Source organism: Neomonachus schauinslandi, chromosome 1 (assembly GCF_002201575.2).
Source record: "Neomonachus schauinslandi chromosome 1, ASM220157v2, whole genome shotgun sequence".
Classification (NCBI taxonomy): domain Eukaryota; kingdom Metazoa; phylum Chordata; class Mammalia; order Carnivora; family Phocidae; genus Neomonachus; species Neomonachus schauinslandi.
Genome location: NC_058403.1, coordinates 18,482,780 through 18,508,731, shown reverse-complemented (window position 1 = coordinate 18,508,731; position 25,952 = coordinate 18,482,780). Strand labels below are relative to the sequence as shown.

The 25,952-nt window shown below is 38.5% G+C and overlaps 1 pseudogene; it reads right to left on the bottom strand.

Annotated features, from left to right (window-relative positions):
- Positions 1 to 19,172: 19,172 nt before the first annotated feature.
- Positions 19,173 to 19,259, bottom strand: LOC123326855 (annotated as a pseudogene).
- Between the last annotated feature and the right edge of the window lie 6,693 nt (positions 19,260 to 25,952).

Sequence of the window (25,952 nt, the reverse complement as noted above, 5' to 3'; positions counted from 1 at the left end):
GAATAGCCAAGTAGAAAGAGGGATTGTGTGCCTTGAGCAGTTTTTCAAAAGTAAAACCTTTAAAGCACTTATTTTTGAGATAATATGTTCACATAACCAGGACAGTTGTTAAAACTATGGTGTAGAGTTCAGTAATTCATCAGTTACATATAACACCCAGTGCTCATTACATCACATGCCCTCCTTAATGTCCATCACCCAGTTATCCCATCCATATCCGAAATTAATGATACACTATATGTTGACTAATTGAATTTAAATAAAAGAAAGAAGGAGAGAAAGAAGAAAGAAAGAAAGACCATGCTGTAAATAAGTAGAGGAATCATTGTGTAAGCTAGGTAGCATGACAGACAGAAAAGTCCAGGGCTTGCTCCTTTCTGAACAGTGGAGTTCTCCTTTACCTAATGGTGGCGGCCACCCAACTGACATGAGAACTTGAAATCCTCTTCTTAAAAAGTGTCTTCCCTTGGACTTTGGGAACCTGCAAGCTTCCTCCTGTACCACTTCCATGGCCTGAACCTCTATTAACTCAGCTAATTTCTACTCATGCTTCAAGTCTTCACTTAAACGTCTCCTCATCATAGAAGCCTTCCATGACTCTCCAGGATTAATTAAATCCCCCTTACTTTAGACAACTTTACATCCTCTTCCATAACACTCATCACAGTTGTAATTATTTATTGAATATCTGTCTTTGCTAACTATGATCTTCAGGAGGATAGATGGTCGTTTCACTATCACAGCCCCAGGGCCCAACAGAGTATCTGGCACATCAAAAGTGCTTGATAACTATTCCCTGAATTGAACTGAATTGAAATTTTCTTAAGTTGACTTTCTAATCACATTTTAGCAGGTACATTTATAAACATAGGTAACATTAAAAGAAGAGGGTTGTTATGATGCTACAATGTCTAGAAGAATTCTCAAAAAGAACCCTTGAAGAACTCGAGAATATTTAACCTACAGAAGAAAAAAGCGTTTAAAGCCTATCATATGGAATAGAGCCTAGAATTACTCCGTGACCAAACTAGATCACAGAGGAACAATTCGACTCCATATAGGAAAAGACTCTCCAACAATTGAAGCTAGCAAAAAATAATAATAATAAAATAATAATAATAATAATAACCTTGCATCAAAGTGGGAGCAGTTCTCTGCCCCTGCTCTAGTTTAGACAGACATGATCCTGAGAAGGGATTTCCCCTCACTGGACAGGTAATTGGAGAATATGTGTCCAGAAGATACTTCCACACTCTCAGGTTTCCTTTGTAAGTGAAGGAAAAGTAAAAACAATATATCATCTCTCTTCCCCTTGAACCATCCTAAGTTTAAAAGGGAAAAGATGCATAAAGCAGAGAAAAGGTAGACCATAAACTCTTCAGAAAAGAATTGTGTTTAATATACACTGTTGTTATGATTTATTTTTCCCCCAGGTGTATTGGACTTGTTCTAATTCTATTTTCATGTTCGATTTGTTTTTAGTTGAGGTTTGTTTGGTTGATTGGTTGGTTTATTTGTTTCTTAGTATCTGCTTTATCCATGCAAAGAACTTCTTGTACTTTGCCCTTTATTCTGAATTTTGTAGCCAAAGTTTGTGGTTCAACAAGGAGCAATTGCTCAACAAACATGAAAATGATGATTGCTTATTGTTGGTATTAAATGCAATTACTCAAAAATTTAATAAACACTTTTATAGAAGCTCAAAATTTCCAGTCAGAACACATCCCTTGAGACATGGCTGGTAGCAAGAAGTAGCTTGTTCAAGACAGTTTAGAGGGGGGAAATTATTTTTGAAAGAAAATCATGAAGCCATAATATTAGTTTAATTGATAATAGGGTTCTAGGGTTAAACACACTTTCTGCATTAGTAACCATTTTATTTCAGATACTTTCTGTCTGGCCTTTCTTGACTCTCAATGCCAGGAAGAAACAGATGGCAAATATGGAGGCATTTGGAATTAAAATTACACAAGCAATTCTCTAACAAGACAGACACAGTATTGAAGCTGAGATTTTTTTTTCATTTAACCCATTATTTTTAATATCATTTAGTCTTTCTCTACTATTCAGCAATATAGCACATACACAACAGTTTTCTTATAAAGAAAATCAAACTTTTTTTCTTTTGAGAAAATATGTGTTTTGGACAATTCAAATAAGCCCATTTAAAAATAAAATCACTAAATTATAAATTTAAATTTGACCTGAACAAATATTAGAGCATGTCAAATTAGAGCATAATGAGATTATTTTTATCCCTTTGTTACTCATTCTACAGACTATAGAGAATTTTTATTGAGTTTCTCAACAGACTGCAGACATTTATTGACATTGGGAAGGACTTAGGAGAAGCAAATGAGAAGATACATACATAAGCATATCAGGGTGGCGTGGGGGAATGGGTTTACAACATGGTAGCAGCCTGGGCAGGAGGAAGTACACCTCTTACACAGCCAGATACTGCTCAGAGTGGTTCAGCATTAAGACCAAAGCAGGTAACCAAAAGTGAGAGTCTCATGAGAACCGACTGAGCCTCTAAAACCTCAAAGGTTGGCTGGATAGGGTAGTGTTGGGCAAAGCCTCAAGCTACTCTATCTTGACATCAGAGAGATTTCTACTTCTGGAAAACTGGAGTTGGAGTACTTTTCCCTATTCCTTCTGCTAACTAGAGCATAAATAAACAAACAAACCGGGACATAAAATCAACATAAGAAGACTCTGAAAGATGGAGAGAACATAAGGTCTGGCTAGAGATTTTGAGACCCATGGAAAGACACAGTGGTAAGTTCTCTAGGTTTTTGGGTTTTGGGTTTTGGGTTTTGGGTTTTCTTTGCTTCAGTTATTCCAGACTGCTTTCTGGAAAAGCCAGTAATCCAGAAACACCAATAGGCACCTTAAGAAACACCAACAGGCACCTTAAAAAAAAAAATCTAAAGTAAAATAAACCTGCTCCCATTATCCAAAAGGAGCATCCCAATCAGAAAGAAAACTTTTCTAAAATAACCATCCTGCTCTAGCTAAATACCACAGAGAAAACTGTTCCCAGCCCCCAACCTTACTCTCACCAGCAAAGGCCAAGTGGGGTACACAGACTTTCACCCTTGCCAGGCGCTAATGAAGCACCCCAACCCTTCCACTAGCGTGATATCAGAGAAGACCCGTATTGGGGCAGGGCTCTTCACTATGCCAGCTCCCAACCCCCACCCAACCCCATCCATGCATTGTCAGTGGGGAAGCTGGATTTCCATCCCTGCCCCTCCCTCACCCCACTGGATTGTGTCAGGGGTGGCCTAGAAGAAAATCAGAACTTTCATCACTACCTAGTGGTAAGAAGGACATCCTCATCCTTGTGGTGTTGGTGGAGGCCATGTGAGGAGACGTAACAAGGCACTCCTGCCCCTCCAAGCTAGGGCAGTATCAGCAGAGACCTAGCAAAAAGCCTGAGCTTCCACCCACACCCATACCCAGCAGTAATGAGGATCACCTCTTCTCCAGTTGCCAATGGGAAGCATGGATTTCCACCCCACCTTGCTGTCATTTGGCAGTACCCCCCTTCACCTACCAGTTCTGAGCCAGAAGAGGCCTATAACAGAAGATTTAAATAAGATCTAGACGTCTATGTTTTAATCAAAAATCATTCATCCTACCAAGAACCAGGAAAATCTCAATGTGAATGAAGTGACGTAATCAACAAACACCAACACCTAGATGACAGGGAGGTTAGAAATATCTGACAAGGATGTTAAAACAGGAATCCAACAGGGGCGCCTGGGTGGCTCAGTTGGTTAAGCGACTGCCTTCGGCTCGGGTCATGATCCTGGAGTCCCTGGATCGAGTCCCGCATCGGGCTCCCTGCTTGGCGGGGAGTCTGCTTCTCCCTCTGACCCTCCCCCCTCTCATGTACTCGCTCTCTCTCATTCTCTCTCTCTCAAATAAATAAATAAAAAAAAAAAAAAAAAAACAGGAATCCAACAAACATGCTCCAACAAACAATTATAAACATGATTGAAATAAATGAAAAAAATAGAAAGTCTCAGCAAAGACATAGAAAATATAAAGAAGAATCAAATGGAAATTTTAGAATTGAAAAATATAACACAAGAACAAAAAATTAATGGGTGGTCTCAACAGCAGAATGGAGAGGACAGAGTAAAGAATCAGTGAACTTGAAGAGAGAATAATAGAAATTTTCCATTCTGAAAACAGCAAATTGGCTGGGGGTGGGGGGAGGGGAGGTGGAGACACATCAGGGACCTGTGGAACTATAACTGAGTATCTAACTTGTGTGTCACTGAGTCCCAGAAAGGAAGGAGAAAGAGAATGGCGCTGGAAGAGTACTCAGAAAAAGAATCTGAAGATCAGAATAACACCACTAAGCACCATCAGTTCTCTGCTTTACCCATCTCACCCATCCTTAGAGTCTTAGAGTCTGGCTTGCTGAATTTTGGGAAAAAAATATTGGCTCCACAATGCAGCCCAGAGGGCAGTCAATTCTGCATCCCAAGCCCAATTCAAAGATACGATTTTTGGCAGAAGTTGTGTAAATTAAAAACTCCTTTTCTGACTCTAATAATTTCCCAGTTCACTCTTAGTTCTGATCCCTTCCCATGAAGTGAACCTGAGACAGCCTCCAGAGACATAGTGTAGGGTTGTCAATGGGACCACAGCCCAAATTAGGCAGTTGCAGCTGTATCTGGCCATGAGAACGGACAGATAGGGTGAATCTGACCCTTGGATTTTCTATTCTGGGGCAGGGTAACAAAGTCTACTCCTATCCTCCTTCCTTTAACAAAAGCCCCTGGCTGGGTGCTATGAGTAATGCTTCGACCTTGAAACCACCTAAGAATTTGATCTTTAAATAGTTAAAGAAAAGCTGTGATTTCCAAAGTTTCTAACAATTCTTGGATTGCTAAATATGCACTGCAAACTGGCATTTTGTTTGAGACGACAGACTGGGATTTCAAAAGGCAAAGTCTGGGGCAGAGTCTGGAATGAGGAGGTTAGAAAAAAAGAAGCTAAATTCTTCCACTGAACAAATTATCAGTAAATTGCACATGCAGTGATAATGTCCGTTTTGAAAGGTTTTCTTTGAAATGGGTGGAAGATGAATTTGGGGACTAGGAGTAAAGGGGGGAAGACCCTAAAGTGAAAGAGTAGACCCACAAAAATGACAGCAGGTCAGGGACCCAAAAAGAAGTATAATAAGGTAAGAGTCCCCCAGAGCAGAAATGACTGATGAACTTGAGAAAAGGTTATTCACTTATTCAAACTTAAGTTGTTTACTGAAGTGTGCTGTAATTCCTTGCCACTTTCACCAAGCCTTTATGTAAAGTTCTCTGTAGCAGGTCTGGGCTGGCGATACAAAGGAAAAACAGAGGACAGGTGACTGTCTGTGGCTTTGAATGAACTGGTGTGGGCAGGAGACAGGTACAGCAGGATGGCAGATCCAGAGTGAATGAAAGGGAAACAGGAAGAGCAAATGGGAGAATACATGAGAAGAGAGTGTCTCGTACCCATTGTCCTCCACTCCCCTACCCTGGGGAAATAAGAGACAAGGTATTAGACTGACTGCATCATTTAGTGCATTTGTGCAGGCGGGGCTCAGTTATTGGATTTGCATCTGAAAGGCCAGAGTTTTGACTTCAGAAGGCTAAAGATCTTGGGAACCCTTAGCTCACATTTTTCTTCTTGAGGGTTCTTGAAATCTTACAACTTATAGTATCTGCCATTGATCATTATAAAGGTTTCCAAGTGGAGCTGGGTGAGCTTATCCCTTAGGCTATTACATGGGTTTGTGCATGTTTCCTATCCAGGGTTCCCTGTCAACAAATAAGACAAATATTAAAATGACATAAATCTTACATAGCAAATAGAAGACAGATATTCTAAAACAAAAAGTATCAGTCAAGTTGTCCTTGGCTGGACCTAATTATAAATAAGGAAGTGTGTGTCGGCTGGTAGAGAAATCATGTTGGGTGTTATGTAGAAACCTGGAGCAGAAAAGCACTGGCCACTTAGTGCTTAGTTACCTCCACCACTTACTTATGCAGGTGTCTCGGTTTGAGTCTCCCTGATCGCAGAGCCTAAGATGGGGACTTGAACCTGGGTACAGGTGGTTTATTTGGGATGAGATACCAGGAAGTAGAAATGAGGGAGTGGGAGAGTGAGAAGAGAAAGAGAGAAGGAAATACAGAGCTGCATTTTCATAGAGAATTTGATTCTGCCAGGCCCTCTGAAAAGAAAACCAGTACCTCTCCGAATCATCCCTTCCAAGGAAAAGGAGAAGGAAGCATTTCTCTAACAGCTTCCCATCATCTTTAGTTAGACTGCTCCCAGTTAAGGACTGCTCCCAGAAATCCCTGCCACTCCCAATCTATACTTCTTTGAGCCAATTCCCATGAAAATAAGACAGCTGCCAGCAGGTGAATCTGAACTCCCAGGGTGTGTCCCTCAAAGCTGTGGCTGAAATCAGAGGTGGGTTAAGAGAAAGAGATGCAGAGTACAAAGAGCCTCGGCCACAACCCAGTGCTCAAAGCAGCCACCCAAGTTCATGACATATCTTTTCCAGCTCCCACAACAAACTTGTGAGTGGCAGGCAGCCCAAGAGTAGAATTCAGTTTCCTGACCCCCACCCAAAAGTAAAGCTTTTCCTCTCTTTATCATGCCTGCTCCAAAAAATTCAACCTTCAGCAAATCAATTAACCTACTTGTTCAATTAAATTGTTACCAACTGAAAGATAAAGAGTATTTGTCACTGCCCTCATGAAGCATATGATTCACTAATAGAAACAAACACATGAAGAGATAATTTCTAATAACATGGGGAAGTCAACTAAGGAACTATAAACAAGGAAGGCTGGAAGAGAGCAGTGATGGGGCCCTGAGCCCAGCAGGGGAGTGGGGCTGTGGTCAGTGATGTACCCCTGAAGGGGGCATTCTAGGTGCATAGAATGGCTGGGAAACAGATACACACACACACCAGGAGGCTGTGTACTTCTCTTTTCCTTATTTGTTCCTTCCAACTTTTGTATCTGATGACAGTGCTTTACGCTTTTCCTTCATAATAACTTTTTTTATGTATAAGAACTTTTTTATGTTCATCCTATGAAGACAAGCTACTTATGGTTTTGTTTGTTTATATAGGTGTGTGGGATTTGGGGGGGTTGTTTGTTTTATTTCTCTACCCTCGGTACAAGCCTATTGAGACTCTCAATATTTGGTGAATGATTTAAGGAATGAGTGAGTGAGTGATATTTATAATCTCCTTGAATTCTATAACCTACAAGAAGATTTGGAGCATTCTATAGTAGACAAGTCACAGGTTCATCAATTAAGAGAAAACAAAAATTCCAGGAGGTGTAATACTGCATCTCTAAGACATTTGATTATTTTATCTGTCCTGAAACAGTAGATAATGTTCCAGGAAAAGTTGTTCATTTCCATAATCTAGAAAGTATAAGGGTTTTTTTGAATTTTAAGTAAAATCTTTTATTGAAGTATAGTATGCATACAGAAAAGTGCACACACCAAAAGTGTAAAGCTTGATACATTTTTATGAACTGAACCCCTCACGTAATTGTGATCCAGATCAGGATCTAAAACATTACAAGTATTCTGGAAGTGCCTAGAAAGTATAAATTTTAAATAGCTTATTGGAATTATTTGGATGTTTATGGATGTTAAGGCTTTATTCATCACAAACATCACCTCTATATAGAAATAGAGGGGAATACAGGAGTCCAGTTGCTCCTTTATAAGTTAACATCCTCTTCTTTAATATGTGTCTGGGGTTCCTAGAGCCCCGCAAGCATTTTATGGAGTTGGTGATGGGTATGTCCATCTAATCAGCACTCTAAGTGCAGGGCTTGTGGTGTTGGCTGCTAATTGAACCTGACCTTGGTAAGTACATTGACCCCACAGTAGCTTGTCTGCATTCTCAATTCAGCAAGTCATGTGTAGTAAGGTTGGATATTTTGTTTTCACTTTTAATTTTGCATTCTTTGTAAAGTTTAATTTTTATGTGTGGATTATTATATAATTTGAATACCAACTAATATGTGATATACTTATCCAAAGGAATAATCTTTGGACAACTTCTTCAATCATTTTTGTAGAATTGGTGATGGATTGGTTCAGGTACATCTGTACTTAAGAGGCCTAGGCTTAGTTATGACTTAAAGCAGAAAGTTACAAAATAGTATATAAATTTAGAAAAGCAGTCTATTTTCAGGGAGCAAATTCAAGCTAGCCAATCCATCCAGAATAGTCAATTTGAAAATTTCATTCTTTCAACAAACACTTACTGAGTATCTATTATGGGCCAAACATTGTGCTACATATTAATCCCAAACATCAAGGGACTTACAAGTAAACTTTCTATTTATATTAAATTACATTGGAAAATATTGCAAAGCCTCAAAACTCATGCTAGGCACAGAAGTATGCTGGGATCAATCAGCAATCAGTATGAAAAAAATTTTTAATTCAAGAGTTAAACTAGAAAGGAAGAAAAGTGATGCCTGAGTTTATTAACATGGGCATCAAAAATGAGGTCAGTTTCATGCCCTAATAGCTAACACTTTAAAAATCAGAAAAAGAACTATTCTGGGAAATTGGTTTTCCTATATGAAAACATAAGTATTAATGGATATTTCAATATGAAGAGAATAGTTTCACATTTTAAATGTATCTATCTTGATACTGTCGCTTTAACCAGTCTGTTTTTCATTATTTTATGGCACAATGTTTGAATAGATTTAATTTCGACCACTTTAAAACCTTTGAGAGGATGATTCTGGTCTAATTCATTGATCTAATATTATTATAAATAATTATCTTAATTTTGTCAAATCCTTTTTAGCCAACAGAGTGATCATCTTGACACTTAGTTGAAGGGAAACACAAAAATCAAATCTAAATAATAAATTGAGTTAAAAGTTTGTGACCAGAACTTATTCATGTATCATAGGAAATAAAAACATAGCTATAGAATTTTTTAAATTACTATGACAAATATTCTATCCCACCAAACACCTCTATTTTCTCTTCTCTCTCTCTCTCTCTGTCTCACTCACTCTTATACACCCACACACCCACTAGACACAATCTTGTTGAGTCCTTTAATCAGTGGCCCATGAAACACTTGTTCTTTGTCACTTTCCTTTTTCACTTTTTAGAAAAGGAATATGATAGTATCTGTTACTACGTAAGATAGTCAGTGGAAATTTGAAGTAAATTTCTAGATAGCTGTCCATAGTATACACTTTTTTAAGTAGTAAGAAAATTGAAGAGTGTGTTGATTTTATATTCTTAAGTACCCAAATTTTACCTTCATTATACTTAATACATACACATGAATAAAAAACGTTTGTAGTCTTTCTCCTCAGTTATATTGAACATACATTTTATTGTGAAGGCACTAGAGAAAAAAGGGAATATTCTTCCAAAATCAAGTTCACTTTTCCAGAGAACTGTTTCATATTTATTCCAAAGGTAATAAGAGTTCCTCACATCCAAATGACATACAGGAAGGAAGAAAAAAAAAAACACGTAATTTCCAGGAAGAACTAAAACTTTTTTGAAAACTTTTCTGGGTTCTCCCATTTCTACTTAGAAAGTCACTGAAGTGACAAGACTTCAAATAAGGAAATTCCCCTCTGATTATAACTTACACTGGGTCAGAGAAGCCTAGAGAAGTAGGTATGGCCTGGGGACACACCCTAGGAGGTTACCAGTTGTATAGCAGTCAGTCTCCTCCCTATGTAGAAAATATCCTTCAGACCTGACAAGTCCCTAGGGAAATAACTTGGACTTTATATAAAATGCCATGGAAATTCTCTTCTCTTCTGCCCTTCCTATCTTAGCTTCATAGAATCAATCTATTTCCAACCAAGTCATTTTCCTCTATATTTTCACAAACCTAACTATAAAAGGAGAAACATTCTATTGTTTATTTTTATGCTTATTTATAAACCTCTAAAGTTCTTAAATTTTTTATAAATAAAAGGAATAGATCTTTGAAGGTACACAGAGCATAACAACAAAAGGAAGGAAAGAGAGAGAAAGAAGACAAGATACAGAGAAAAGTACAACTGGAGGGCGCCTGGGTGGCTCAGTTGGTTAAGCCACTGCCTTTGGCTCAGGTCATGATCCTGGAGTCCCAGGATCGAGTCCCGCATCGGACTCCCTGCTCGGCAGGGAGTCTGCTTCTCCCTCTGACCCTCCCCCTTCTCATGCTGTCTTGCTCTATCTCATTCTCTCTCTCAAATAAATAAATAAAATCTTTAAAAAAAAAAAAAGAAAAGTACAACTGGAATAAAAATCTCTTCTTGAAAAAAATGGACCCACCTATAAACCCATTCCTTCTGTGGTCTTTTAAAGATTACCCCATGAATTGAAAGGGACTAACACAGGCGATTCATGAGAGTAGGGAAAAATATTAAAACAGGGTTGTGCCTACTTTCTTTTGAGTCTCCCATCTTCTAAATCTCAGCTACCACCTAAACATATATCACAAAACTGTTAAGCATAGTCTTGGCAGCAGACCCCCCACCCCCTCCAAACACACAAGTGGAACTCACATTGGTCATCTCCTCCTTCTCCAGCGGAGCTGAAGTTATTCAAAATAAGTTGCAGACTCTCCCAAGCTCTGCCTCTTAGTCCTGAGTTCCTTGCTGTTTCCAGTAGCATAAAAGCAACAAAGGAAATAGGATGATGGGTTCAAAAGCCAGAAGCACATTTTCCCAGTACTGCAAATTCCATGGATCCCACAATCTCCAAAATATTAACCCACAAGACGCCTCCCATCTTGGAATAAGGCCTGGGTGAGGATGAAAGAGAAGAATTTAGCAAGTAACATCATCACACACTTTACCAGTAGCACCAATCACTAGCACTCTATCCCATAGATGGTATTTAATTTAGTACACATCTGTTTGATAGACCTAAAGAAGTGAATAAATGAAAGCACAATAGCAACGCATCAAATAAAGCTGGTACCTGGGGCCAGAAATATGCCATCTTGGAGACATATTTCTTTTGGATAGACTCACATAAAATACTGGTGTTGTCCAACTGTCTCAGTTGTTAACTTACCCACTTTTGGCCTTCATCTCTTAGCTGGCAAAATTCCTAACAAGACCTTATTAGTTTTTTGGGGTTTTTTCCCCCTTTTTCTGTCTTCAAATTTTTCTCATTATTAAGCAATTTATTATATTTTCTGATCAAAATTCCCCCTTTGAATTGTGATAGAGAAAATCAAGGTGCAAAAATAAAAGTCACTTGAGAGATCCTGCAGTGACTCAGCTGCTAACAAGAATTCAAATTGAGCTTTCAATATTCCAACATATAGTCCTAAATAGTATCATAATTATTGTTTGACCACCAACAAGAGGCCTTCCAAATGACCTTGTCCAGAATACAATCTTAGTCATTTTTCAACCAGACAATACACAAGCAAGTCTATGTATTTTCTGATACTGGCAACGGAATACTAGCTTAGAAATAAGGGAAATAATCCTTTTGTTCAAAGCAATGAAAAATCGTTTCCTTTTTGTGTGGATTTGTATCAGGGAGGTCATTTTGTTTGTTCGTTTGTTTGTTTGTTTACTAAATCTACAGTTTATTTGAGATTTAGTTTGGATCTTTTCAAATCAAAAACATGAAAGTTTAGGAAAGCTTAGCTCAATACCAAACAAAACAAAATACTTTTTCAACATAAAACTTGCCACTCATGGATTTTTTTCTCATTAGCTACACAAACCAGATTGGAGTGGATTTTAATTAAAGTAAATTATATTGAGAATTAATTGCAGTCTCCAAATTGCAAATCAGAAAATGTTTGCTAAATATCCCATTCTAATTTCCAGAAAAAAAAATTCCTATTCGTTTCTTAACCAGGGTTATGAAGAAACATATGACATTAAGTTCCAGTGCCAAATAATTTTTGAAAAGAGGAAACACATTTGTTTAGTATGTTTGTTTCATACGACCCTCAATATTTAATACACTTAAATCTCATATTCTAATTATGCCTCTTAATATTATTAAATAAACTTAGCTTGACAATAAACACAAATTCCTAAATAAGTATTACGCCACTTTAGGAGGTAAAACTATTTCTACTCTGATATTCACCTATGTTTTGTGTTTGATCCACAACACTGACGTTTGTAAAAAGTAGACACAGTAATTAATTATCAAGTACTTAAGTTTGACATAAGAAATATCAATCTGAGTACTATTCTCAAAGTACATAGAAGCTACATACATATAATCGTGGTTTTCAAACAGTTTAAGGCAGATACTAAACTGAATGGTACAGCCTAAAAGAAATATAGAAAAGGAAGAAATCTTATTGGCTAGGAAATAGTAAAGCCCAAAAAAGGCATGACAATTGCACTTAACTTGCTGAAGGACAGGAAGATAGCAGGGTTTCTAGGTGCTTTGAAATATGGAGGTGAGATACAAGTTAAAAACTCAGAACACAAAGGTAGACTTGATAGTTTTCATCATCAAGGTTATGGTATAAACTCTCAGTAGATGAAACTCTGTGGAGAAATTAGTGTATAAAAGAGAAGAGAAAGTGAGAGACTAATTCTTGAGAAACTCCAATGACTGGGATGTGGAAGGGAAAAGAAGACAAAAGCGAGGATGTTATGGTGCCACACAAAAGATGGGTAAGAGGTTCTCAAGGAAGGGGTTCTAAACAGAATCACATGCAGCTGAATAGCCCAAGAGGGTGAGGGTTTTTAAAAGGCCATTGATTTTCACTGGAAAGAGGTCACTAATGACCTTCCCACAAGCAGATTCAGGAGGCTAAAATTCCCTTCCAAAGTTTCCAAACAAAACAGATAATCGAAAAATGAGAGTGAGCGTAGACTATTTATTGAAGAGTTGGTCATGAAAAGGAAGAAAATAAATTCAAAGTTTATTAAATAGGTATTAGGATCCAAAGAAAAAAAGTTGAATTGTTTAAAGTAGTTGATCTCTAGGCATAACTAAGGTCAAGAAAAAATTCTTTAGAAGAAGGGAGGGAAGGAGGGAAGGAAGGAAGGAGGAAGGGAAGGAGGGAGGGAGGGAGGGCGGAAGGAAGGAAGGAAGGAAGGAAGGAAGGAAGGTTGGTTGAGAACCCTAAGGAGGGTGGGGTGTGGTGAGGTGTGGGAGCAATGCCTGAAAAGCCTTAATCAGGGATAGGTCCCAAAGCAGAGAAGAAAAGTTAACTAGAATAGAAATAATAGTAGTTAACATTTATTGAGCAGTGTTATGTGCAAAGAACTGTTCTAAATGCTTAACGTACATTACCTTTTTAACTACTTAAAAAATCTTGGGGCGCCTGGGTGGCTCAGTCGGTTAAGTGTCTGCCTTCGGTTCAGGTCATGATCCCAGGGTGGAGCTCCGCATCAGGTTCCCTGCTCAGCAGGGGTGTCTGCTTCTCCCTCTTCCTCTCCCTCTGCCCCTGCTTATGCACTCTCTCTCTCTTGCTCACTTTCTCTCTCAAATAAATAAATACAATCTTAAAAAAAAAAAAATCTTACAAGGTGGATATTACCATTCTCACTTCACCTATGAGAAAATTGGAACTAAGATAAAGTAATTTGCCTAAGATCACCCAGAATATATGAGGCAATGTCCAAACACACACTTATCAGACTTAAAGCTCAACCGTTAAAAGCTTTGATTTCTGATTCATTGCAGAGTGTCACAAGGTATAAGAGCACAGTCTTACTCACCGTGATTGGTGGAAGTTATATTCTTAAAACTAATTTACACATTCACATAATATGGACCCCCACAACTTCTGATATTCAAAATACATTTCTTCATACAGTGTTTGCTGCATAAATTATTCTTAGAGAGGCTCTGAAGGTAGAAAAGGATAAACCCTTATTCCTGAAACAGTCTCCTTCCAAGGAGCAATCCCTTGATGTCCATGGGTGGGGTGCACAAATAGATGGAGTATATAAATTTGATTTCAGTAATTTTACTTCAAGGAGCCAAAAGAAACCCTTTTCTACCATGCTACCTCTTCATGGATATTGCATTGGTGTGCAAACCCCAAGCTAATACCTCTCTCCCTAACCACCTCTAATCACACTAAACCCTATCCCAGTGAAAAGACTGAGGAACCAGAGTTTTTATTAAAGTGAACAGAAACGTTATTTCAATCATACCTCTGTTGCTAAATTCAAATGATGCTTTTCAATCTTTTCTCACTTCTCCATGGAATTTGAAGCTGTTCCCCAAATACCCCTTTTGGAGTTCTTATCTCTTTTTGTTTTATTGACTATAGTTAGCCCTGGATTACTTTCAACCTACCTGGGTCTTCTTGCTTTTTACTTTTCACAGGCTCTTCTTCCTCCACCACATCCTTTAAATGTTGGGCCTTCTTCTACTACGCATCCTCTTTTTTCTCTTTCTTCATACTATCCCTAAAAAAAACTCATCCTCTCTAATGACTTGAATTACCACCTTTATTGCCGATAAGTTCCAAAGCATATGTTCAGCTTGGGCCTCTCTTCAGAGTTCCAGATCCATTTCTACAACTCTAAGCCTCCCCATCTGGGTGTCCTGTAGAGGTGCCCCAACATTTTCCCAATAACCTGTTCTTCTTATGTAGCCACCCCTCTGATGAAACAGTCAATCGAGACAGAAAACTAGCAATCATCTTTGCAGGTTTTTTTCTTTATTCATCTCCTCTTCACATTCCATCCAATCACCAAATTCAGTAAATTCAATTCCCAAACATCCCTCAAATCTCCTCTTTTTCTTCTGTATTATCACTTTGCATATGTAGGGCCTCATCTTTTCTTGCATAAATTACTTCTTAACAAAATCTGCTTTCCCTGCCTCCAATCTTAGTCACTTCAAACCTAATCTCCACACAATCTCCAAAGTGATATTTTTAAAATTCAAATCTGCATGTTACTCTTATTCATGAAATCCTCAAAGTCTTCCTATGATATATAGGTAAATTCCAATCCTTTAAGGGTGTTATACAATGGTCTTATACAAGGTCCCTACCCACCTCTCCACTTCCATCCAAGGCCACTCAATTTCTACTCTGGATCCCAACTCAACAAAAGCAATGTGGCATTTTCGATATGTGCACATACACTTCCCAATGCCTGAAACATGGTTTTCTTCCATCAGTGTTGACTGACTCTTACTCATCCAGAATGATCACCTTCTCCAGGATGCCATATCTCATCCCATCAGTCAGGTTTAGGTGCCTGCCATCATGTTTTTTTAATGTCTACACTTTCCTCCACAATAACCTGCTTGAATAATTAAGCAGTATACTGGTCTACCAGTATAACTAGAATCTTAGTACCTTGAATGAATTAAAAAAAAAAAAAAAAGTTACCTGGCAGCAGTAGCCTATATTAGTTAATAGCACCAGATCTATAATGAAATAAATTTGGATTTGAATCCCAAAACTTCAACTTATTTAATAATTGTGTGTGTGTGTGTGTGTGTGTAGGTGGCAGACCTATTTAAATTCCATCCTCTGTATTTATACAATATATTCAATATACAATATATTTTCTTTTTAGGATTTTTTTAGGATTAAAATGAAATAGTTCATAGTGAGGCTTTGACATAGTACCTGAAATCTGACAAAATGGCATCATTTTACCAATTTTATCAAACTGGTAACTGATAACAGTTACCAGTAGATATTCAAAGGGTATAGACATTTGCTACTAGTGCCCCCTTGTTGATAGCAGTGCTTAATGAACTCTTGAAGCAATGGTGAGCAGACAGAGAATGTGTGGAGCTTTCAGAATCTTAATACATTTTATTGATCTTAGAATGACTGAATTAGGGCGCCTGGGTGGCTCAGATGGTTAAGCGTCTGCCTTCGGCTCAGGTCATGATCCCGGGGTCCTGGGATCGAGTCCCACATCAGGCTCCCTGCTCCTTGAGAGCCTGCTTCTCCCTCTGCCTCTCTCTCTCTCTCTCTCTCTGTCTCCCATGAATAAATAAAATCTTAAAAAAAAAAAAAAGAATGACTGAATTATTGCAAGCATTCATTACGGGCTATGCAAAATCTCAAACTTAGCTTTAAGGAATATACTTTCATGAAGGTTTGGGCTTTTATCCCATAATAGTTTCCTCCTAGCCCAGTCAGTCCCTCTCTCATCACCATTAAAAATCTATATTCCATTGTATGCAATATGCTGTTTGTCAGGAATAAGAAACATTCCTCAAATGCAAGCTTTACTCTCAATTCAGAGATACTGTCCTTGGAGCTCTGAACAAGAGACATCAATCTTCTTACAGGCTCTTCCCCACACTCATCATTTACCCTTGGGAAAGTTCCAAAATGGTTCTATACCCCCACTGACATCTGGTACCAGGGATAACAAAAAAGATTAAGATATCTGCTCTAAATAACTGAACAAGATTACAAAAGAAAATGTAGGTCAACCTCAGATCTCCTTATGCATAGATAAGGAAAAACAAGATATTAGAGAGATATGAAGAATAGAAAGAAAAAGGAAGGAAAGAAAGGAGGAAGGGAAGGAGGAAGGAAGGGAGGGAGGGAGGGAAGGAAGGAAAAAGAGAGAAAGAAGGAAAAAAAGAAAGGTGATTCTTCTGATTTCAGATCTTTACCCTTTAAGTTCATCTCAATCTTTGCTTGAATGAACCCCTCTGAAGGCCAATAAAAAGTTTATGAAGTAAATAAAAGAAATGCATTTGCAACATTTTCTCTATCCCTTAGCAAAAAAAAAAAAAAATTTTCTAAAAACACTCGTTCATACAGCTACAATGATAAAACCTTTTCATAGGAATGAGATTTAAGGTCTAGGCCGATTGATTTCATAGCTGTACAACTAAATTTTGAAGTGTGACCAGAGGTGATCTCTTTGTCCATAAACGTAGGAGCTCAGATTAATCCTTTCTGAAGGAAAAAGGGGAAATGCAGCTGAATGACTTTAAAAGTTTCTGGATTGCAAATGAATAATGTTTGCTTGTGCATTTATGCTGATTGTCTTAAGACAAAACCCATTTAATAACATGCATTTCATACTTCATTATAGCAACATCTTTTTCTGCTTGGTTTTTCACAATCTAATTGGCCAACATGAAATAAATTTCCATTCTGAAAGCCAAGTTTCACAAGAGAAAGAAAGAATAGCTGCTCCTCATACTTGTCTTTATAGTTTACAAAGGAAAACAAAAGAAAAGAACTCATACATCATCCCATTTAATTCTTGTCTTGGTCAGGGATTGTTTGACGGTGAGGAAAAGTTTTCCTTAATAAGGGCAAATAAGAGTTTTATTAGAAAGCTACAAAAAGGAAAATTTCATGGATATTCATAGGTGAGAAATAAAGTATAGCAGGGCCTCTTACAGACAGACTAGGAACTGGAAATTCAGAAAATGTGGTCATCTCTCCTGGTCAACATGATTTCTAGTCTCCTCTCTAACAGACTATCTCCTGATCCCTGGTCTAATCCATTGTGCCCATTGTTTCCACTCAACATGAATAATTGCCATGAGTCACATCAAAGTTTGTAGGAAGATACTGCTTCAAGCCATTTTCTCTCAAAGAGAGTTATAATTATGGTAGATTCTTGGATCTCCATGAGCTCCTCTATTCTTTTGGTAAGTCTTAATGTCAGGTTAAATTTGGAGAATAAAGGAGAGAGGGATCAGGGATAATTCATAAGTCTCTGGCTTGTAAGATACAAGTTGGGAACACTGAAAAGGAACAAGAGATATGTGATGAGGAGCAGGTGAATGCATTTTAGGACATGTTGAATATGAGATGTCTCTGAGACATACAGTGGAGGTAACCAAGTAGGCATTTGAGTATTCAGATCGGAAGCTGAGTGGAAAAGTCTGGTTTATAGATGCAAACTTGTGAGTCATGTGCTGTATCTGTGGTAAATACAGTCTTACATGAGTGTGTATCGGATGTTCTGTGGGGAAGCATAGAATGAGAAGAGAGAGAGAGGACAGAGCTTGTCCAGAAGAGGACTGACTGTGCAAAGGAGTCAAAGGTGCAGCACCCACGGAGGTGGGAGAAAACCAGGAGACAATCATGCTAAAAATCCAGTGTTCTGGAAAAAAAGGCTGTGGTCAGCACAACTGAGTGCTGCTGAGATCAGGTACAATGAGGACCAAAAGGCACCTTGCTGAGTGTATGCCAGTTATTCACTGAATGATGTAGAAAGTCAGTGCAAGTTGGCCAACCTCTAAGCCACAGAATAGACTAATTTGGGCCTGCAGCTGATTTCCCTGTGGTAAAACAGTAAATGAAGCCCAAAGAAGAGGGTTTGATGCTCCCCTCATTGGAAATTCATCCCTTTTCCATAAGCCCTTCGGGGTCTGTCCAGCCCCTCCTCTGTCCTGATTCTGTTCAAGCATGACCCTCTGTAACTAATATTTGAGGAGGTTCCCTGTCCCAGGTACTGTTGTAATGCTAAAATGTATAAATTCATTTAACCCTCACAATGACCCCTTGCACAGGGCTTAATTACTGCCCTCCCTTTACAGATGAAGAAAAGCACAGAGAGGGGAAGTATCTTGCACTGGGCCACCCACCTAGTGAGTTGGCAGAGCAAAGATTCAAACCCAAGCATTTGGGCTCCAGAATTAGTGCTTTAATCACCTCACCACCTCTCCAAAGCCCTCCTTAACAGCCCCAAGCGGATGTCAACGTATTTCTTCCATGCTCCCATGGCACCCTGCGCATGTGTCCTTCATGAAACTTGTTATCTATTTTCATAAATGTCTCAAGCAGTGCTGTCCAACAGAAATGTAATGTGAGTGACAAATGTGAGCCACATACACAATTTGAAATTTTCTAGTAGGCACATATTAAAAGCAAAAGGAAACAGGTAGAAATGATTTTAATAGGGGCGCCTGGGTGGCTCAGTCGTTAAGCGTCTGCCTTCGGCTCAGGTCATGGTCCCAGGGTCCTGGGATCGAGCCCCGCATCGGGCTCCCTGCTCCGTGGGGGGCCTGCTTCTCCCTCTCCCACTCCCGCTGCTTGTGTTCCCTCTCTCGCTGTGTCTCTCTCTGTCAAATAAATAAAATCTTTAAAAAAAAAAAAAAAAAATGATTTTAATAGTATATTTTATTGAGCCCAAGTGTGATGGTTAATTTTGTGTCATTGTGGCTAGGCTATGGTGCCCAATTGTTCAGTCGTGCACCAACACAGATGTTGCTGTGAAAAAATTTTTTAGACACGATTAACTCATAAGAACAGATACTACACTTGATCTTAGCCAAAAGGCCAATGTGATTAACATTTAAATCGGTAGATTTAAGGGACGCCTGGGTGGCTCAGTCGGTTAAGCGGCCAGCTCTTGTTTTGGGCTCAGGTCATGATCTCGGGGTCCTGGAATCAAGCCCTGCATCCAGCTCCAGGCTCAGCACTGAATCTGCTTGAGGATTCTTTCTCTCTCTCCCTCTCCTTTTGCCCCTCCTCCTGCTCACATGCCCTCTCTCTCTTTCTCTCTCTCTCAAATAAATAAATAAATCTTTGAAAAAAAAATCAGATTTAAGTAAGCAGATTACCCGCCATTCTATGGGTGGGCCTTATCCAATCAGCTTAAGGCCTTAAAAGAAAAGACCGAGGTTTCCCAAAGAACTCATCCTAGAGCTGTCATAATAAAATATCAGAGACTGGGTGGCTTAAACAATAGAAATTTTAGTTCTGGAGGCTGGAAGTCCAAGGTCAAGTTTTGGCAGTTTGGTTTCTCCTGGGGTCTCCTTGGCTTGCTGAGGGCCACCTTCCTGCTGTGTCTTCCCATGGCTGTCTCTCTGTGCTCATGCATCACTGATGTCTCTTACTTTTCTCATAAGGACACCAGTCAGAGTAGGGACCCACCCTTATGACTCCATTTAACTTTAATTACCTCTTAAAGGCCTTATCTTCAAATATGTTCACAATAGGGATTAGGGCTTCAACATATGAATTGGTGGCAGGGGCTGGGGTGGGGCAACAATTCAATCCCTTACACTGCCTGGGTTTCCAACCTCCCTGGTCTACCCTGCAGACTCAAGAATGCAATATCAACTCTTACCTGAATTTCAGCCTACCAGCCTGTTCTGCAGATTTCAGACCTGCCAGCCCCTACAAGTGTTTAAGCCAATTGCTTAAATACCCACCTCTCCCTCTCCTGTCTCTCTGTCTTTGTTGATAGACAGGCAAAGAAATAATATGGGTCCTGTTCCTCTGGAAAACTGACTAATAAATCATTATATCCAAAATATTATCATTTCTACATGTAATCAATATAAAAACTATTAATGAGATATTTTACATTCTTTTTCATACTAAGTCTTTGAAATCCGGCTTGTATTTTATCCTTGGAATTCTTCTCAATTTGGGTTAGCCACATTTCAAGTGTTCAATAGCCACATGTGGCTATCATAACACACAGTGTCAATCTAGAACAAAGCAACAAAATGAAGAAAAAAGAGGTGGGATTGAACTCTGCTCTGTCACTGAGGCTCAGTGAATGCTAGTTATAATTTCTCCTAGTAGGAGGACTTCCCTGACCCTAAGTGTTCTCATACACAAATGAGGACTTCTCTGACCCTAAGTGTTCTCATACACAAGTGAGTACCTACCTCAGAGAGCTGCTGTGAAGATCCATTGTAAAGCCCCTAATGGACTACCTACCTGATAAAGTACAGATGCTCAATAAACATCCAGTACTTTCTTTCCCTCTTAGCCTGTATATATCTTCCCTCTTTAAGGAAATGGTTTGTGTTTATTTCATCTTTCTTTCTCCAGTTTGGTGCATTGGTAGTTGCTTAAAAAAATGCTTGTGGAATTAATGAATGGTCCCATGCTGCTGTGGTGGAGTATATCTACTTGTTGATGTATATTTTCCTTTAATAAATCATTCTTTAAAACACTTTGGAAGGACTTGCAAGTCGTGGAGCTGTTGACATTGTAGTGGGTGGTTCAGTGGAGAGATGAGTCAGATTTGAGTTTGGGGATTTGAGGAAAGAGCCTGTTAAGCTAAAGGAAATGGGGCAGCATCACAAATAAAACCAACCAGGCAAGATATACCACAGAGTACACCAAATTTTTAAGTTCATTACTGCATATAATTTTCCATTACTGAGAATAAATTTGACAAGCATTAATGAGATGGGATGTAGTCTCATTAAAGAAAAAAAAAAATAGGAAACACATTCACACCAAGTCACAGAAAATCTAGTTTAGATGAAATATTTTTCCCCTGCCAGTAAATACATTAAAATACCTAATTCATAGGCAAAAGTAAAATTTTCTGGTAATATGCCATTTGATGAAGACACTCAATTATTTAGTCAGGGTTCTCCAAAGAAACAGAACCAATCAGATGTATATAGACAGAGAAAGAGATTTAGTACAAGAAAATGGCTCACATGATTATGGAGGTTGACAAGTTCCCAGATCTTCAGTCACAAGCTGGAGACCACAGGAGAGCTGATGGTGTATGTAGTCCCAGTCTGAATACTGGCAGGCCCAAGACCCAGGAAGAGCTGATGTTTCAGTTAGAGTCTGAAAGCAAGGGAAAAAAAAAAAAAAAACTGTTGCCTCAGCTCAAAGGCTTTCAGGCATAAGGAGTTCTTTCTTGTGCAGGAGGGCCAAACTTTTGTTCTACCAAGGCCTTCAACTGATTGGATGAGGCCCACCCACATGGGGTGGGGGAGGCAATCTGCTTCGCTCAGTCTACCAATTCAAATGTTAATCTCATCCAGAAACACTCCCAGAGATACACCCAGGATAATGTTTGGCCAAATGTCTGGGCACCCTGTGAACCAGTTAACTTGACACATACAATTAACTGTAACACCTGACAAGGCACAATATGTCATCACAGGAGAGATTTCTATCAGAGCTTAATATGTCAATAAAGCATTCCTTCTGCAAACTGCTCTCTTTTTCCTTCTGCTCTGCTTCTTCTTTGTATAAACTGTCAGAGAAAACACTTGGGGATGGAAACTAATGTTTTTGGGGCACTACTCTGTGCCACACATCTTACCGGGTACTCTTTTTTTTTTTTTTAAAGATTTTTTAATTTATTTATTCATGACAGACAGAGAGAGAGAGAGAGGCAGAGGGAGGAGCAGGCTCCCAAGGAGCAGGGAGCCCGATGCGGGACTCGATCCCAGGACCCTGAGATCATGACCCGAGCCAAAGGCAGACGCTTAACCATCTGAGCCACCCAGGCGCCCTCTTCCCGGGTACTCTTGCACACTGTCCCCACAAGTGGTGAGGCCAGGAGGACGCCTCCAAGTGGCAGCAGCCTTGGGGAGGCCACCAGAGCCCAAACTCCATTGCTCAGTCTTGTCTCTTTGAAAACTCAATCTTCCCAGTGTCCCCGGCTTAGTCAAACTTGGGAATTGTAACATACAAACTAGATTCGGGAGACTTCTGTACACACCAGAGGAAAAAAACATTAATTATGATGAGAGATACAACTGCCAAGGGGTCCTCTAGCCAAAGCATTCCTTCCTTGTAAAGCTATATCAGAAATCAAATTATAATCAAAATATTGCTTAGTGAAAATGAATTCAGAGTAAGTGGGGGTTGATTTAAACAAGATGTTCAATGGCATCAAGCAAAGAATAATGCTATGATTTCAACAACTAGTATTACACAGGGAAAAACTTGGGAACAAATTTTCCCTAGAATTCTCTGCCAAAGTGTACTTCATGAATTCTTTTTTTTATTCTTTCTTATGCCAGGCTGACCAACTCCCTTTCTGTTTAACACATTATTTCTTTTAAAAATATTTACCAGGTTACAAGTCAAATTTTGATGATTTATAAACTATTCTGCCTCAAGATGTCTTCCGTATTTCTCCTTTTAACTTCCTTAATTTTAAAAGAGAATCTCACCATTTGACTTTGTTTTCATTAATATCCATTTAATCTTTAGCGATTCTGTTCTGGCAATCTATTGCTGATTAACTATCACAAAACATAATGGCTTAAAACAAGAACAATTTTATTAGTATCACTGCTATTCTCAGCACATTCTCAGTTTTCAGCTCAGGTTTTTGGTGTAACTGACATTAGGATGTTCTAATATTTTTAAATGCTGTTTTAGGGCTCTCCAGACAATTTTGGGAAGGAGTAACTTTTATATTTCATACTGAACAGTCTTCATAAATGTGCTGCCCTCTAGGCATTATTTTACTCCTTACCATTATACAATCATATCTCTCCTGTGTTCTGACCTCTTAGAAATCTGAAGAGTGGGGGCACCTGGGTGGCTCAGTCGGTTAGGCGTCTGCCTTCGGCTCAGGTCGTGATCCCAGGGTCCTGGGATCGAGCCCCGCATGGGGCTCCCTGCTCGGCGGGGAGCCTGCTTCTCCCTCTCCTCCCCACTCATGCTCTCTGTCACTATCTCTGACTTTCTCAAATAAATAAATAAAATCTTAAAAAAAAAAAAGAAAAGAAATCTGAAGAGTGACTGGCTAACTACTGTGTTAGACTACTCTATCTTAAGGTGAAATGATGATTAAAAACAGGTGATATTGGGGCGGCTGGCTGGCTCAGTTGGTAGAGCATGCTACTCTTGATCTCCAGGTTGTAAGCTCAAGCCCCATGTTGAGTGTAGAGTTTACTTAAAAATAAAATCTTTAGGGGCACCTGGGTGACTCAGTCAGTTAAGTGTCCGACTCTTGACCTCAACTCAGGTCTTGAACTCAAAGTCATGAGTTCAAGCCCCACACTGGGCTCCACGTTGGGCATGGAGCCTACTTTTAAAAAATCTTTAAAAATATATATAAATAAGTAAATAAATAAAAACAGGTGATATTAAGATCATTCTTCAATGCCTTAAGCTAAAGGAGTTGGTAAATCTGAAATACAAGCATCAAAGCAGTGTAGGTAGAAAAAATATTTGGTCTGGGCAGGGGAGATTTGAAGGTGGAGGAATTACTTCATTTATAGGAAAACACATGTTGACCCATAAGACATAATTCCTTAGTAGGAACTGCCATTTGGTGACAGGCAGCCCAAGAAGGTAAATTTCACATTTAATAGAAAGGTTTTTAAAATCACATTAATCTTTATAAAGGGTTTATAATCTCTGGCAAAATTCTCAATCTACAAGTAATGTTAAATAACGAATCACACAGCATTGAGGCATCTAGTCTTCAACCTCATACCTCATGATAGGAGCATTGATATTTTAAGGATCTTGTAAAAGAAGAATCTCATTAGATTCCTGATACTTCATGGTCACTTTCTAGTGCTGAGACTCAGAAGACATTTTTTTTTCTTGTGGTTTTCCACAGAAAACCATGATGTACAAGAATTTGTTTTTATCCTGTTGTGTTCATTTATTCAACAAATATTTGTTGAATGTTGCCATGTGCCAGGCACATGCCCTAAGGAAACCTAAAGTCTCAATAAAGTCTCTCAAACCTGGAATCATGTTAGAACTTTCCATATGATCCTTCCTTCCTTCCTTCCTTCTTTTTGCTTTCTCTCTCTCTCTCTCTTTTTCTCTTTCTCTCTTCCTCTCTTTCTTTTTTTCTTCCTTTCTTTCTTATTTAGTATCTAGCTAGCTAGCTAAGTAGCTATCATCATCTTTCTATCATAGTGTACTGATTAAGAGAACAAATTCTAAAGGTAAAAGGCAAAGGTTCATAACCCAGTTCCATGGGTAAAAAAAGTTTTAAAAGAATTATAGACAGGTGAATGGATGGGTAGATAGATGGACAGATGATAGATAGATAGATGATAGATAGATAGATAGATAGATAGATAGATAGATAGATAGATAGATGCCAAACGAAATCATAAGTGAAGTTCCTATGTAAAGCAGAACTATGACAATAATCATTAAGTCCCAGAATAACTCTCTGAGAGCATTTTTGTCATAATACTACACTGTTTTTTCCTTAAGAAATTATTCTCACAATATTCTCAGACAATAATGCCTAAATATTTTGTAAATCATTACACTCAACCTTATTTTTCTTCTCCCTTGTGCACTGTTGGCCAATGAAACAGTTTCATTTTCACTTTTCAAAATGATAGCATTAAAAAACAGAAGTGAAAGTATGAATCATAATATAATCAGGAGTTCAGAGTGAGATATCCATTTATAACTCAGAAAACCACAGGGTATTTCCAAACTGATGTCATTCATAGAAAGAATGCCATGTGTTGTGGAAGAATAAGAAAAATTACCTAGGCCGACTGGGGGATTTAGAATGCATGTGGGATATTCCCAGCTAATTATTTTAATTTATTTTTAATTTTATTACAAATATTGATCTCTATTTCAAGTACTTAAATTGACACTCATCTTAGACATCACACTGGATTCTAAGTTATACTTTTAATTTTGATATGATTCATTTACTTCAGAAATCATCAGTATAAGTGCTTTATGTAAGTCAAGGTTTTCTTTTATTTTCTTTTAAAATCTGTATAAATATTAAGATTACCTGAAATTCTGTGTAATTATTTTACTTTTTGGAAAAAAATGGTATTAATCTCTGCTCAAATTATTAAAATTGATTTTATTTTATTCTTTTTGGAAGTGGAGAGAAATAATATAAATTTTATTTTTACTTTTTCCAACTAAATAATCAAAATAGGATTTTTCCTTTCCACTATATTGTTTTTTAAGAATTTAAAGAAGATTATAGTATATGCTAAGTAAGTTAGTGATACGACAGAGAAGAAACATTATTCAGAAACTAATTTCCTCCGGGTTATCTACATTTGCTTCAAAAAGTTCTTTCGAGGGGCGCCTGGGTGGCTCAGTCGTTAAGCATCTGCCTTCGGCTCAGGTCATGATCCCGGGGTCCTGGGATCGAGCCCCGCATCAGGCTCTCTGATCAGCGGGAAGCCTGCTTCTCCCTCTCCCACTCCCCCTGCTTGTGTTCCTTCTCTCACTGTTGTCTCTGTCAAATAAATAAATAAAATCTTTAAAAAAAAAAAAGTTCTTTGGATACATTAGTTCTGCC